A 15721-nucleotide genomic window follows, 5' to 3' on the forward strand; every position below is an offset into this window, starting at 1 on the left:
CTCCGTGTGCAAAAAAACAAAAGTCTTTCAGTCTTTTTGGTGAAGTTTATCATGTTACTTCTTGGTTGCACATGGGCAGCAAATATGACATAGAGGTGATTCCACTACTGTTATCTAGCAACATATTGAAAACAAGAACAAAAAAACATATAAATTACACAACAGTTATGATTTGACGGTAAATATAACAATATAACACCTTTATTTTGTCAGTTGTGTGTTAACTATTTGTATTTTCAATGGCACGTCACATATTGATGACATAGATAGAGGGATTCCATTTAGAACTTTGCTCTACTTCCTGTCAATTTTGAACTTTCATTTTGTTTAATTTCTTCACGAACCTCTCCGTTGCAGATGTAAAACTATGATCAATATTCACCACAGCTTCTATCCCACCAAACTAAGTCATAATTACAAAAACAGGTGAACCAATCCTATAGACTTTAAGTGTGCCACCTGACCACAAATCCACCTGAACAATCTAATGGTGAATTCCCTCGACGTTAGAACACACACATTGAATCTGGTTGTTAATTCACCAAAAACGCCACCTGTAATTAGGCACTTTTTCCTCCCCACTAGCCACGAATTGACAAAAGCGACGATATTATCTCTCAGCGCATTGTAAAAAGGATAAGATGATGGGAAAGTGTCATGACGTTTACGGACAACAGAGGGAGGGGAAAACCAGGAAGCACAAAGTTACAGTATTTACGCGAGGGGAGTGATTCCAAAGGAGAGAGGTGGGGAATGGAGAATGTAAAGGTAGCAGAACAATGAGGCGCTGTGTTGCCCACCTCCGCCCCTTCCATCCACCTCGCTTGGTACATTCCTGATCAGTTTGCCGAGGAGGAGCCTTCCAACATTACTGCAGACCTGTGGAATTCCCAGAGGGGGAGAGAAGGTCAGGACCTAGCATCAAAACGAATAAACAGTGAGAAAACCCCTACAATTGGTACAACGAGAGGTCAGATTGTAACTCAGGCAGTTGTGTAGTTTATCATTCTCCGCCTTCTCGCCTCCAGTGTTTTTAAATCCACTTGAAACTTTCCGCGTTCCGCCGTCTGTCTTAAGACTCCTCCACTCCTCAGAGACTTGCAGGGTGTAAAAACTGTCAAGAAAGAGAAAGCAAAGGGTGCTGCTGCTTGGACATGAGATATTAGGCCCATACACGATTAGCGATCTTTCAGAAAGCCCCTAAAAGTCCTTCTATTTCATATGCTACACGCAATTAACATAAAGTAAATGAATCATGGAATCAAATGGAGACTGAATGGCCTTTTACAGCTCAGTTAAGTTACAAAGTTTGATGTAGTGGAAGAAATAACACATGAAGGAGGATGGAAATAAGCTGCTTACGACGTAGGTTTACATGCACGTGGAGAAAGCCAAATTATTTACATGTGTTTCGAGGCGTACTCCTTTTAGGCAAACAAAGACACACATTATGGCCCCTAGCTAGAACTGCATTGTTACGATTACAGAGGAGTTTAGCATTTAGCATCACTAGCGTTTTCAAGTAGTTTCAGCTTATATATATATATATATATATATATATATATATATATATATATATATATATATATATATATATATATATATATATATATATATATATATATATATATATATATATATATATATATATATATATATAAATATATATATATATATATAAATATATATAAAAAAAATTTTTTTTTTTTTTCCTAGCCTTTCAGTATATCTATATAGTACGTTTGTTTTAATAGCATCAAAGGCTACAAACATCTGAAAGTTAGTCTTGATGTTCTTTGTACGTGTAGCGTAAACGTGGTGATTCAGTCACGTGCTAATGTTATCTACACACAATTTAAAAATAACTGTATAATATAATAACTACCAAAATGTATCTATAATAATGTGGTAGTACATTTCATTTGTAAATCTTAAACCGCCATTAGGACGTTATTTGCGTTGAAAAATCTTGGTCAACTAGAGTATGGTGGTGTGTGACGCTCATGCTAACTACAGGGTCCTGTTTTGGACAAACCATCTTCAAAGCTAACGCATCACTTCCTGTAGCGTGTGGACTCACAGGGATAGGAGCGGCTGTATAAGCGCCTCTAAATCACGTCGTCTCGAGAGATAAGGCGGAGAGTATTTATTAACATACCATTCCACTTGGAAAGGTTTATAGATGAGGTCGGATACCTTGTTTGCTCATTGTTTAAGTCAAACACAGAAGATGCCTTTTAAAAGTCTTCCCAAATGGTAATATGGGGTTAAGTTGTTTCCCAGAATTAAATAAATCCTATAGTCTAAGTATGTAAATATAGGAAGCTGGTTTTCATTGTTCCACTCGGTCCCTGATCCCAACAACAATGGCGTGATTTAATCCCCATTCATGAGTAAATGAACATTCCTCATTTATATTCCGCCAAAAAATCCAAACTTTTTTTTGCCCTGTGGTGGTTGGTTTTAATATGACAGCACCACCGCGGCTTTGCCCCTGTGACTCACTGTTGACACTGAGACCGTTTGGTCCAGTGCATGACGCCCTTTCCTCGGCCGTAATCCTGCCGCCACAATGGGCCTGGGGCAGCCACGGCTGCTCCTATCCCGCCACGCACCCGCCCGATCCCCGAGACCAAAGCCCATGTGCACAAACTAATCCCCATCATGGTTTCCACACGGCTTTTCAAAGGGATGCACAATATGCAACGTTTAGCTTGCTCAGGGCACTTGTGAGGCCCAAAGTGAGGACTGATGTGCAATTCTGGTTTGGACTGGTCTAATGCCATTTTAAAGAGTAAAGACAGGCCTGAGGCTGACTTATAACAGACACAGAGTTATGGTAGTGATAAGAATGGTTCAATTGTGTGTCTAACATGCTATGTAACATGATAGGTTTAACAAAAAACAATACAAGAAAATGATATAATGCAAAAATGTGTTTTAACTGTACGACATTGCTCTGACACTACAAACTATAAATGTAGGCAGGTTGTCATCCGGACAATGTGTTAAAAATCAAGATGTTTCGAGCTTCGTAGGCTCAGAGCAGTTTTAAGTTGAGTTTCTCAAACCATCTCCTTTGACTGAAAATGACATTCAAATTAAAGTGAAAACGTCTTGATTTCAAAACATCGTCAGTCCTACTCTTGAAACTTTCTCTAAAATGTAATGGACCAATCACATTGCAGCAACTATAAATGGTAATTTAAATAAAAGTGTTGCGTCTTGTAAAGTATCAGCAATGAAAAGAAAAGAACCCTTCAAAAATATCCTCAAATAACATTTTGCATGTATTGATATATTACTTACGCAATTTGATCTTCTTTCAACACAAAAATAATTTCACTATTGTCTAGGTCTCATAGTTACTAATACATTACATGGTGGAGATGGGAGGAATGTTCCTAAATTCTGAGAGTGGCGTGAGTGATTCAAGCCTGTGTTTGGGTGAACCTGGCTCAATATATTGGATCCTCTAAATTCCAGTAAGTCAGTCGTCCGAAGTGCCAAAGTGTTTCCAGTATTAGCCTCTGTCTCCGGCCTCTCATCCCGTCTTTCCGTCCCCGTCCTCACATGATGTAACAGTAGTCCTCTGCCTGCGCGCTGTGGTGAGTGATCTGCATGCCTAGTAATTGACTTGGGTGTGTGCTCCTAAAACTAACTCTAACCACCGCCTGCGTTTTCCCTTTGTGCTACATCTCTTCTCTCCCCGTACAAGCCACAGACTGATGCGTTCAGCCGTTTGTTCGATCTTATCTTAAAAACCTACAATAGTTTATTCAAAAAGGTATGCGCCACATCCCAAGCTCAACAAACAGACTCAAGTTGGTTTCTTGTTGCGTTGACTGATGGCGCTGGTTTTATTTTTGGCTGGGCGCAGGTCCCCTTTCACACGGCCCCTCGGGGACACTCAAAACTATTGTGTAAAGCCCACTTCATATTTATACCACAAGTACGGAGAGTGGAGAAAGCTGCATTCTGGGCTGCCACGTGACTTGTGTTGGTCTGGGCGTGCGGGTGTGTGCAAAGTTATATGTTAAAAGTTTGACAAAATAGTAATGATTGAGCATTTATTTATATCGGTGTTCAAATTGTTGCACATTAATTCTCATTCTCTCAAGTGCCTGATTTTCACACCAGAAGTAGACTTATCCAACTGGTTTCTAGCTCTCACAAACCCTTTGGAACGTCGTTATTATTCACATGCATTCATTTAAAGCCACGTGCGTTGCTTTAGAACAGCACGTGAATGTCATAAAATGCTGCTTTTACAAAATACGCTTTGGTGGAAAACACAAAATAAGCTCATCTACAAAAAAAGGTCAGGTACTGCAGCTTCAAATGTATCTTTTGGTGAAATGAAATGATGAATTGAAATTATCTACAGTATGTCTATCACATTTACTGATAGTAGCCTGTTTTTTACAACAAATAAGTTTACAAATTCCTTATAATGTGTATGTAATCTCCCACAAAAGCATGATAAAGGTTTAAACAACAGGATAGTAAAGTCTGTAGAGAGAGAACACTGACTAAAGCTCCTTGGCTGACGACCTCTGCAAATTATTACATTTATAACTGAAATAAGTTGTTGATTGAATAATTTAACAAAAATATACTCTCATTCACAAATTCAGACTAATACTGTTGGTGTTCAATATGCTTTACAATGGCTCACCTTTTGTGTGACATGCCAAATTGCTCGAATGGAATGTGTAATTACCTGTGTGTGAATGGTTAACAAATGACTTATACTTCCATTCACTGATAATGCTCTTCCACTGCCTGAACAGTGATTATGTTTCTGTACCTGCGGCCGTCTTGTTCATCTGAAGCAACAGTTTTACTCCCATCTGACTAAAGTGTACAGAGACTGACGAACGCCGCTCTGATTTAGGCGTCTTAGGAGTTCACATAATGGAATCATCTCACTCCGAAGGGATAATCCGCACTCTCAAATTTTCTGCTCCACTGACTTTCCGCGGCGCGTGATCCCGGCAGATTAGAGCATTTAAAGTGAGCGGGGATTGTGTTCGTTGAGGTGCAGGGCTTGTTTCTTGATCGTCTCTCCGGCGCCGGAGGGGGCTGCTCTGCTCGCACTTGGGAGTCATGCACCGTCATGTCGCTGGGAGTTAACACACAACATCACTGCGGAGGAGATGACAGGAAATGTAGCAACAGGCACAGCTCATGCCATCGTGATCTCTGAATATGGTCGAGCATAAATCAAACGTGCTGGGGAAGTGTCATCGGTGGAGGGTGGAAGACTTTGATCCTGTTTAAAAGATGATATTAATCTTGATCGCTGGTGTTCAATGTCTCTGAAGAAGGTTGTGTGAAGTCACGCTTGAAAACTGATATGTGAACGCAGCGGATTCTTTTATCTTCATCGGATTAAGATCAAATTCAGATTGTCTGTAGGCAACTCAAAATAAAGTGAAAACAACCTGTGAAATGTCAACAGTTGGATTTGCAGTAACCGACACAAATATTAAAATTAATATTTAAAAAAACGTAATTATATTTTCATATACCCATTGTTGCCATTTACCAATATACCAGAGTTCTCTGATTGTCTCGTTTTACTTCTGAATACTTAGTTTACTCAAACTTTTCTAGCGTTTGCCAGCTCCACACGTTTTAGTCGACTACTCGATGCACTGGGTATGATTTTAATCTAGATCACTGCAGTCAGCCGTATTTTGATGTTTAAAAGGTACATTTATTTTCATTTTACTTCTCAAAAGTGTTAGTGGAGGACACAATATTTACAATCAATTAATTGTGGTGTTGTCTCAGTCTCTCAATCACAATAATGTCTCCTCACAGACTCCTTACAACTCTAAAATGATGGTACTTTTGGATCAGACAACATGGGGCTTGGGCTAATTCCAGCTTCTCTCCCTGTGGCCACAAGATATGTTTAAAAGTGCTGACTGTCCACATCTGTTGTAAGTGGGAATCCACCAGTTCCCATTTTAGAGCCGGGTCAAAGCACTTTTAAAGCGTCCCACTCTAAAAACTTCATGAGAACTCTCTATTTGTTAAGCGCATTATATCCTGCTTTATTGTCCCCGACCTCTGACCGTTTTCTCAACATAGTGATTAGTCTCGAGTGAAGCAATTTTGGACTCTTCACAGCTAATTACTGCGAGCTACAATGTGGTGTCATTTAGAGAACAAACCGAGAGGCGGCCAGTGTTCATTAAGAATGTCAAGCTCATTCAGTATCGGCGGGGGCAGATTTATTACATTTTATAATACTGAAACTGTTGCCTTAAAGATTGCATCATTTGACAATCAGAAACAGAAACTTCCAGTGTAATCTTCCAGATATGGGAAATCTGTGGGGATTTTTCTGCACTGGTTAATTTTGTTATTTTGACTTTTAAAGGCACATTTCTGATGGATTGCTACAATATCACCTGATCATCAGCATTGAGATAACCCAAAAATCTTATATTAATTTTATCCTTACGGTCCATCTCTAATAATTCAATACATAATTTACTACCAGTTTGTGCATTCACTGCCATTGTGCCCTTGACCAAGACCACTTTTACCACTGCACTTACTATTCAGAAAGTTTGATTTCATAAAGTCGGTCACTTCTACAGGATTACAGGTGTATTAAGATGCAAATGAAACTGAATTCAGGATTTTTTTCCCCATTTTTTGTCTCACAGTAATCTAGTAAAATTTGCTTAATTTTTGCTTCACAATTTTTTATTTTTTTTCATAATTAAGTTTTGACCTGAATAATTACCTATAATTGATTATCAGAATTATGGTGACATCCGTAGTGTCAACGTGGTCATTAAACAGAGCCTCGGCCTCATAAAGGATCCACAGTGCTACTACAGCAGTGGTGCGGACAGTGACATTCCTGAACCTAAATGTGTGTGAGTGCAGAGAATGTGAGCTGTTGCATTGTGTTGTATGACTGTTGTGTGAGATCAGCACTTTCCTTCCCCTCTCTGTGCGGCGCTAACAGGCCCAGCGGAAACCGGAGGTCACCTAATCCCCCAGTGACTGCTGACCCCGCGACCAGGGCCCTTCCATTGTGGGACCTCACTCAGCCACTCTTCATTCTGCAGCCCTGTCGGCGTGACAGTTTGTTTATTGGTGCATTTGGCCCCAGTTTTGTCCTTCCTCAGTATGAAAGCAGGAAGCAGACGGGTCCAGTGTGTGACCTGTAGGCCTGGAAGTGAAACGGTGTTGAGTTTTACACCAGGTCGTCTGGACCGGGCCTGCTGCAGTGTTGCTGAAGGGTTTGCCCAGAGCTGTGCAGTACCTGATCATTTATAGCAACACAGTTAATTATCCCCTCCCACACAGGACATCTAAGATCCCCTTTTTATGCATTATTCATGTTATTATTTAACTCATTGAACCCGGTACTTTTCTTGTTTTGCTATGGAAATACCTCAAAGCCATAGTTTGCATGAGATTTGCCTGTACAAAGCGCACAATGCCACAACAATGTGCCAAACTACATTCTACTGACAATAATAAATGATGATAAATGATGATGATAATGATAAATAATAACAAATTTAATTGGTATTTTCATTGTTTACATCCAAAAAGAACCTTGCCTTGGCTGTATTCAAGCTTGTGTCTCAAAGAAGTCCAGTGAAATGGACGGTAAACAGATAAAGTCCATAGGTAATCTGACCACTAGTCGGCTCATTTGATGCTGCAGCTTATTCCGAGTCCATTGTGTTATGTTTGGAACATGTGGACATATTTTTCTTGCAAGTGAAATTAGTGGTGCCCCGTCCAATCACAATAAGGATGATAAATAATTCAACTGTGGTCTTGTTGTAAAATTCATGTCCTCGGTTGAGACAAGACAGACGAGAAGCCAGTCACATTCTTCCAGAGCCGTTTGAAAAGTGTTCTTAAGAGCTGTCTGCGGCCCGAGACGGATCTGCAGCACTAAAGCACAAGTGTCAGTGCGAGGGGTTCCTCCAAGCGCCTGCTTCCACTCACAACCTGTTGGACATGTTTTATTATGTACCTTGAGCCCACATTTCACAGCCCGGCCCTCTCCCTTCTCCAGGAGTGGACACAGCCGGCCAGAGGAGAAAGCCCATGCTGGAATTGATTGTGTTTGTTAACAGCCCCAGATGAAAGCCTGAGTGCAATTGTAAAACAGATGTAATGCCCTTACAGCTGCTCCATTGCTCTGTTAATCCCCAGCCTAATGTCCCACACTTCCCCAGACCCTGCTCCCCTCCCCAGCACTGACTGCCCTGACACCATCACCTCCACCGAGCACACATGCTCAGGTTACAGGACCCCTCCCCCATCAGAGACCCCATTGTTCCACTGCTAACTTACTCCACCAAAATGCTAATGACAAGTTGTCAGTCTGCATACAAACAATATGACATGACATATTGCAATTACGACCCTGGTCAATGGAATGAAAATAAAGAGAGGATGTAGGGGGCTGGGTCGCTGCTCTCGCACAGACCAGGAGTGCAAGACCATTTCTGCAAAAGTAACTTTGTCCAGATGCTCTGCTTTATATGCTGCTGTGCAGGTTCAAAAACAAAAGGATGACATGAGTTGGACCTGCCTAAGATTGTTTTGTCCAAACACATGTTTGCATGTGTTCAGTTCACATATGACATTGGTCTATGTAGCTCATCAGGGCTTTGTTAATCAAATGTGCAGTTAAAAAAACATTTGGCTAAATATACCTCTAAGTAAAATTCTAAAATGCTGCATAATATATTTAATTCAATCAAATTCAGTTTATTTTTGTAACGCTCAAAATCACAACAGCAGTGATCGAAGTCAGAATCACAATCAGAAATGCTCAGTGAACAAAATACACTTGCTTAAGTGAAAACAGATTAAATAATATTAGAATTTAGCAATGTCTCAGCATCTTTTGTCCTTAGACAAATGTCCCATGGTCCCCTGTCCTTAGATACATTTCCCACAGTCCCCTGTCCTTAGCCCCTCCTTCTCTGCAAGGAAAATCTCTTTGGGATAAAGTAGAAACCACAGGAGTTCCACAGTGAAGGAGAGATCCCACTCCCTCGGACGGGCAGGCGGACGCATTTGTTTTTAGATGTCTCCAAATATATTTTACATTTCTGGCATTTAACATAATATGAAGAGTGTGAGCAAAAAAAAATTAGGTTAGTGCTACAAGTAAGCTCACGTGTTTGGTGACTAACTGGTCCATCAGCACAAACAGTCTTTCTCTGAAAAAGCTGGTTAAGTTGTAAAAGCTTTTACCATTACACACTGTTGTTGTACAGGCGGCCCACATATGTATGTGATCCATGCACATGCTTTGAGGCACTATGTACTCCTGTTCTAATTGTATTTTGACATAGCATATACATTGAGTAAATCTTTGTTTGACAAAGTCATACATTTCATTTACAAACTTTTGGTTGACCACATTCTGTTGTAGTGAGCACTCAGTTCCCTCGCCTCTGAACATGTTTGTTTTAGTTGGCCAGCGGCTGCCTGTAAGCCATACACCGTTTAACTCAGCAGTCGCCTGAGGCAGACTTGACCTCCCAGCCTTAAAAAGCCCAGTGCAGAGCTTTATTTTGGGGGCCCCATAGCACTTACCCCTGTAGGGCTGAGGGCACTCTGGGCTGCTGAGCCACCATGTTACCCATTCATCCATCTATCCTAGCACACATTCATCACTGTCGCCATCTCATCCATCTTAACTTGCACCGACAAACCTGGGAAGGCCTTCAGGGGCCAGTCCAAAGCCACTGTGCCCCTCAACGTTGAGGCCCTTGCACTCAATCTCAATAAACAAACACAGAAGCACTCAAGACATTGGGCCCCTAAATGACAAACAGAACAGAAACAGGAAAGGAAAAAGTGAGTCAGATGTTTCAGCTCAGGAGACGTGTGTTTGGAGAGTGGCTCCTGAAGCTGACTGGCCCTCACTAAGCACAATGACACATGGCCTCCTCACCAGCACCGCTTCAGATGTTTACTCTAACTTATCCTCAACATGTGACACACATCACATCAACATTTAACCTTATCTACCCTGACAAGCACTAAATCAACAGAACATTGTATGTAAAAGTATGTCACATGTTTCCTAGACCACAGTCGGCTGCTTGTTCATGAGTTAAAACAATGATTACATAAAGTAACAAACTATGTAATTGACTGCCCTCTACCCGGAGCATACACCACGATTATCTCCAGTTAAGTATTGTCAGTCTCCTGCCACACTACCATAGTGTCCTCTTGTCTCAGGGCCAAGCTTGAGTTTCCGTGCTTTGATTGGCCAAGCTCGGAAGGAAGTGCTGCATCAGCCTTACACTTCCTGCTTCCTGTTGTGTAGCAGCAGTCCCAAATTTAAAACTACCTGGAAGTTTTATCGTGCAATCACACATTACAAAGTTCACTTATGTCGCTTTGTCACACTTATGCTGAATCCATACGTTCTTCTCCAACACATGAAGTGAGTCTGGGTTTATCTCCCTGGATTCAGGAACACGCATGATCTGCTGAATAAAAACACACTGCTCTGGAGAAAAATGACTGGTAATATGAGTTGAGAGAAGTTTGTTCTCAATGATCGATGACTTGATTGTTGAGAATGAGCTCCTCCGTTTCCCCATGTGTCAACCCGAGTCTGACCTGAGTTTCAGCAGACACGGTGGTGCCCAGAGTGACATTCCTCTGTACAGAATAGTAGAAAACGGGTCTGAATTCCAGGCAAGCATTACTGTAAGATAAGATATTCCTTTATTGTCCCACATGGGGAAATTTCATTGGTGCAACGCAGGTAGATACAGAGGTAGATACAGAAGAACAGATCACTTATAGGAAGTCTGAAAAACACTTTCAGTAGAAGATCTCCTATAAATAAATAAAAACTCCCATAGACAAATAAATAAATAAATACCATTGCATGTGATCCCGACAGTAATTGCACATGAATATGTGTCACGACAGCACATAGATTGCACATGAATTTCACAGTAATTGCACATGAATTGCACATGAATTCCAACAGCAATTGCACATATGACAGAATTGCACATCAGTATTAGGTTAGGTCAGTATTGCGACGGGATAACGTGACGATCTCCGGGTAAGACGACTGTTCTCCGCAGTTTCATGAGTTCCTCCTTTGTGGAAACGCGGTACGGCGCCGGCCGGGGGGCGGGGCCGGAGCCGGGGGGCGGGGCCGGGGGGCGGGGCCGGAGCCGGGGGACTCAGAGCCAAGACACATCGCAACGACACGACGAAAACACTCAATCCAGCCGAACAAAGTCAAAACAAGTTAATTTAAAGCGATTCCAGTGCGTGTCCCGATCGTTGGTGAAGTTCCTCTTTCATATAAACGTGTATATAAACGTGTACCGACGACACGCCGTACTTTAGCGCGGCCGGAGGGCGCGGGGGGGGGGCTGGTGGGCTCGCTCGGAGCTAGCTCACGTCACAACAACACAACGAACGCAACGAAAAACGCTCAAATCCAGCCGAAAAAAAGTCAAAAACAGTTGAATTAAAAAACTATTCCAGCGCGTGTCCCTATCGTACAGTAAAATAGAAAAAATATACTAACTATATTTACAAAATATAGGAGATAAAGCACAATAAGTGTGAGAAAGAAGAGAGAGCGTTTACACCGGGCTGCCAGCTGTACCAGCGCCTTATGACGTAACCCAATGAATGTTAAAATTCATTTGACATCCCTACAAAATGAGGGGGACATCATTTGAATCCTGAACAGAAGTAATGCCTCACACATGCCTGGTATAACGTTATATTGTCATTACGTCCTTCTTCCTCTGTGCGTTGTTGCTTACGTTTCCTTCGACACGTATAATGTTCCACCTCTTGTATTAGAACGATCCTGTCTTGTGTGAGTGACTCTGTGACTGTGTCCTGGCGGTGGTGTGCACAGGAATGCGCTCTGATTATAGAGGCAGTGCTGGGGAAAGGCTGGAGCGCGCCGCAGCCCAATGCTTCTGTCTTCTGCTGCCATGTGGCACTGGGCTATTCCCATACGCTGCCTGCCTGTGTGTTTTTCCTGTCAGCGTTTGAATGGCGTGGCATTCTGCAGGCCCGCTGGTCAGCTATGAATGGCCAGGCTAATGGGTGAGCCGGGCGCCTTTCTGGGGAGCTGAGGAGGAGAGAAGAGAGGAAAGGAATTCGGGGATTAGGAGCAGCAGGAGCAGGCAGGAGCAGCGTAGGAGTTGGGGTAAGAGGTGGCAGCTGTCACCCCTCCTCAGTGGAAGAGTGGGGCCGGCGTCTTTTCACTCTTTCCTCAGCAGGATACAGTATACCTCTGTTCTCCTGCCCCTCCTGTCCCACCTCTCTGTGCTGTCCCGGGACTGTTAATGAGTAGCAGCGGCTGTGAGGCGAACAGCTGGCTCTTTCCACTGAGCTGAGGTGAATGCAAGTGTAAGTGTGCTCACTATTGTGATGTGTGACTGATATTGTGACTAATGAATGTTTATAACAATGCTATGCTCCGAGCTTTTTACTGGATATGGATAAATGAGCTAATCAACTGCTCATGGAGGTAGTGGTGCTCAAATATAGAAAGCAGATGCGAGAGCGCTAAGCTTTCTTATTCAAATGGGACATACCTAAGTCAAACTCATGTAGATCATTGTAGAAACTATGAAGGTAGTGTAGTGTTACGTTAGGTGAAAACTGATTTTTATATGTCTGATGATTGATAGAATGGTTTCTTAGACAAGTTATGTCTTGGGGGAAGAGCACCAGGCTAAATTAACACTATTATAATAAGTGGCAGCCTTATTTGTGCCTGAAACGCATGATTGCAATTAGGGATGGGCGATCTGCCAAAAAAAAGGATTATCACAATTTCCTCACAGCCAGACCACAACTTTGATTTAATTGCAATCCGTGTACATTAACAACTTCATATGGCCTTTAAGATGTAACTAAAGCCATGTTCCCTGTCCACAGTCTCCCACTCAGAGCATGAAGGACGCCCAAGAATATTATAGGTGTTGGTGGGGGGAAAGATGTTGTGTTTGAGTACAGAAGCATTGCACAGAAAAGCATTGAATCACAATATGAGGATTTGACAAAAATGCACATTGTAACAGAAATATCGCCCAGCCCTAGCAATAAATTCCTATGGTTCTGCTTTTGGTGCCTTAGGAAGAGGAAAACCCTGAGACGTTGACACCCTGCTCTCCGGTCAGTACAGAACCTTAATCCTCTGATGTGAGCCTGGCCACATACAACTGCAGGAGCCTGAGAACATGATCGGCCTGCTCCTCGTCCTTGGCTTGTCTCTGCTGTGCCGCTGGAATCTGACATCTAATCTACTGTTTGTCTTTGACTTTATGTTACATGGATTCTCCCTGGCTGTCTGTATCACTTTGTAGACAGGGATCTCATAAATAATACGTTGTACCAGGGTCGGCAGCTTTGAGCATCAATTCTATATTGTGTTGGAACTTGTCAACATTTAGATTGTCGACTTGTTATTTGTGATGATCCAGGTGTAGGGATGTCAAGGTTATTCAGTTAATCAATAATAGTGATTATTCAGGTCACTATATAATTGTAAGAACCAAAAAATAACAATCTTAGAAGCAAAATGAAGTATTTTGAGTTCAATCTATAGTCTAAAGAATAGACCTAAATGTAAATAACTTTTTTATCCGGTGGATTTGGTCATATTTAATTTTATTTGGTCTTTCAGAGAGTACAGCCAGTCACAAACTTGAGGAATGTTAAGAATTTCACCGTCTCAATAATAATGAATAATTGTTAAATTGTGCGTTAAATGTTTTTTTTTCACAATAATCGTAATGCAAAAATCTGATTTTGTGACATCCTGATCTAGGAGTGGGACACTTTCTCTTTTTTTTTTTAACCACAAAACTGCAACCAATACACAGTAGGTTCTTACACGTAAAGACATAATTCAATTCAGTTTATTTTTCAAACACCCAAAATCACAGCAGCAGTTGCCTTGAAGGGCGACAGTGAAAAACAGATTCAACAATGTTCATAGGAAATTAACAAATGTCCCAACATCCCCTGTCCTTAGACCCTCCTTCTCGGCCAGGAAAAACAACAGAGCCAGTGGGAGAAAGTAAAAACCTCAGGGAAGAACCACAGTGAAGCAGAGATCCTTCTGTCACAGCCGACGTGCTTCAACACAGCTATCACATGACTAATATCTACAAGTTTTATCTTCCATAACCAATTCTAACAGTTTGTTTTGCCACTGTTACGTGTTACTTTCACTATATCTTTGCCAAGTGTTTTTTTTTTCTCTTTTTCTTGGGAGCACCACCTCTCATTTACACATGCACTTTCTCTTGCTGGTGTCGGGCTGTTTAGTGCTGAGGGCGACGCCATGGAGCAGGAAGCAAACATGTGTGTGCTGCATGTGCTTGGAAAGTGACATGAACAGGTGACAGGCCGGGCCTAATCCCTAGTTCTGAAGTGGTCCTGGGACATGTCTGTAAACGAACGAAGAGAAGCGCATACGAGGGTGTGAGGGGCCCGTCGTGAGCGGGGCCCCGGCTCGTTCTCACTCTGCGGGGCGGCTCTCTTCACACTGTATTAAGTTCATATTTCAGCGTGGCTGCCGCGCACAGCTGGACGCACTACCTACACCTCTTTATTCTGAGCCGAGCCGAGGGTGTCGTCTTGATAGAGTTTCAAAAGCGATAGAGTTTCCAAAGTCTGCATGTGGACCCCGAAAGGAAAGGGTGACCGCAACTTTATTTTTGGTCTTTTATCACCCTGCTAGTATAATAAAAAAAAAAATCAAACTACATCCAACAAACCTCACATTTGCACGCAATTTTCACTATTTACGAGGCCTGTCAAGATAATTATATATCAACTTATCCTTCAATAAATGATCAATATTTATCATTGCTTTTTTTGTAATAGTGCGGGACATTTTGTTATTTTCCTCTACTATGATAAAATATAAACTGTAGATGGTTCATTATAGATTCAAACAAACTACTAAAGTGTTTCATTCTGATAGTAATTCATTTATTGCAGCTTGTGTTCATTTATAAAACACACATTTTTTGTGTGGATAATCTTACTTCAGAGTACTCTAATCGTACTTTATATAGAGTATTTTAATGTCACAAATCAGTTATTATTTATATTATCTATATTATCCTTTATCGTCTTATGTTTTCTTCAGCAACAATCATTATCTTGGCAGTCCTACTATTTACTGTTATCAGTTATTTGTCATAACTAGTTAGTAAAACAAATCATCGTGTGAAATACTGTGTACTGTTAACCATGTACTTTACACCTCTACTTATAGGCTGTGAAATGGTTCAGATACTATTTCTCTAAAGCCCCTGGCCTTAACGTGTTTAAAATGTGAATTCTGAACAAAACAATCCTACTATTCAAAACAAAAAAATAAAGTGCAATTAAAGCATTACCAGTTACTACATGTGGGTGATATACTGTTTCTAGATATTTTTTTGCTGTATTCCATTAACGATTGTCAGATGATACGATTATGTCAGTCCAGCAGAAAATGTGTTAAAACATGTTCACATTTTGCATATCTTCAAATAATATCATCTAAACTTCAATACACCTTCCAGCTACCTTTACTTTGTTACATTCTGCTATTCATCTGGAAACATTTCCAGTCCTTGGACATTCACAAATCCCAGTAGGTCTATACAATGCTTTCAGATCGACTTTAAATGTTTTCTTTTTCATT

The 15721-nt window shown here is 41.3% G+C and overlaps 1 protein-coding gene across 1 annotated transcript in view; it reads left to right on the forward strand.

The window, feature by feature from the left end:
• The window catches only part of epha2b (eph receptor A2 b), a 36449-nt gene that overhangs the window by 4531 nt on the left and 16197 nt on the right, over nt 1–15721 (forward strand). The window lies entirely within an intron of this gene.

This window comes from Eucyclogobius newberryi, unplaced genomic scaffold, assembly GCF_026437365.1.
Source record: "Eucyclogobius newberryi isolate DKJ021-1_F unplaced genomic scaffold, fEucNew1.0.hap1 SCAF_17, whole genome shotgun sequence".
Lineage (NCBI taxonomy): Eukaryota > Metazoa > Chordata > Actinopteri > Gobiiformes > Gobiidae > Eucyclogobius > Eucyclogobius newberryi.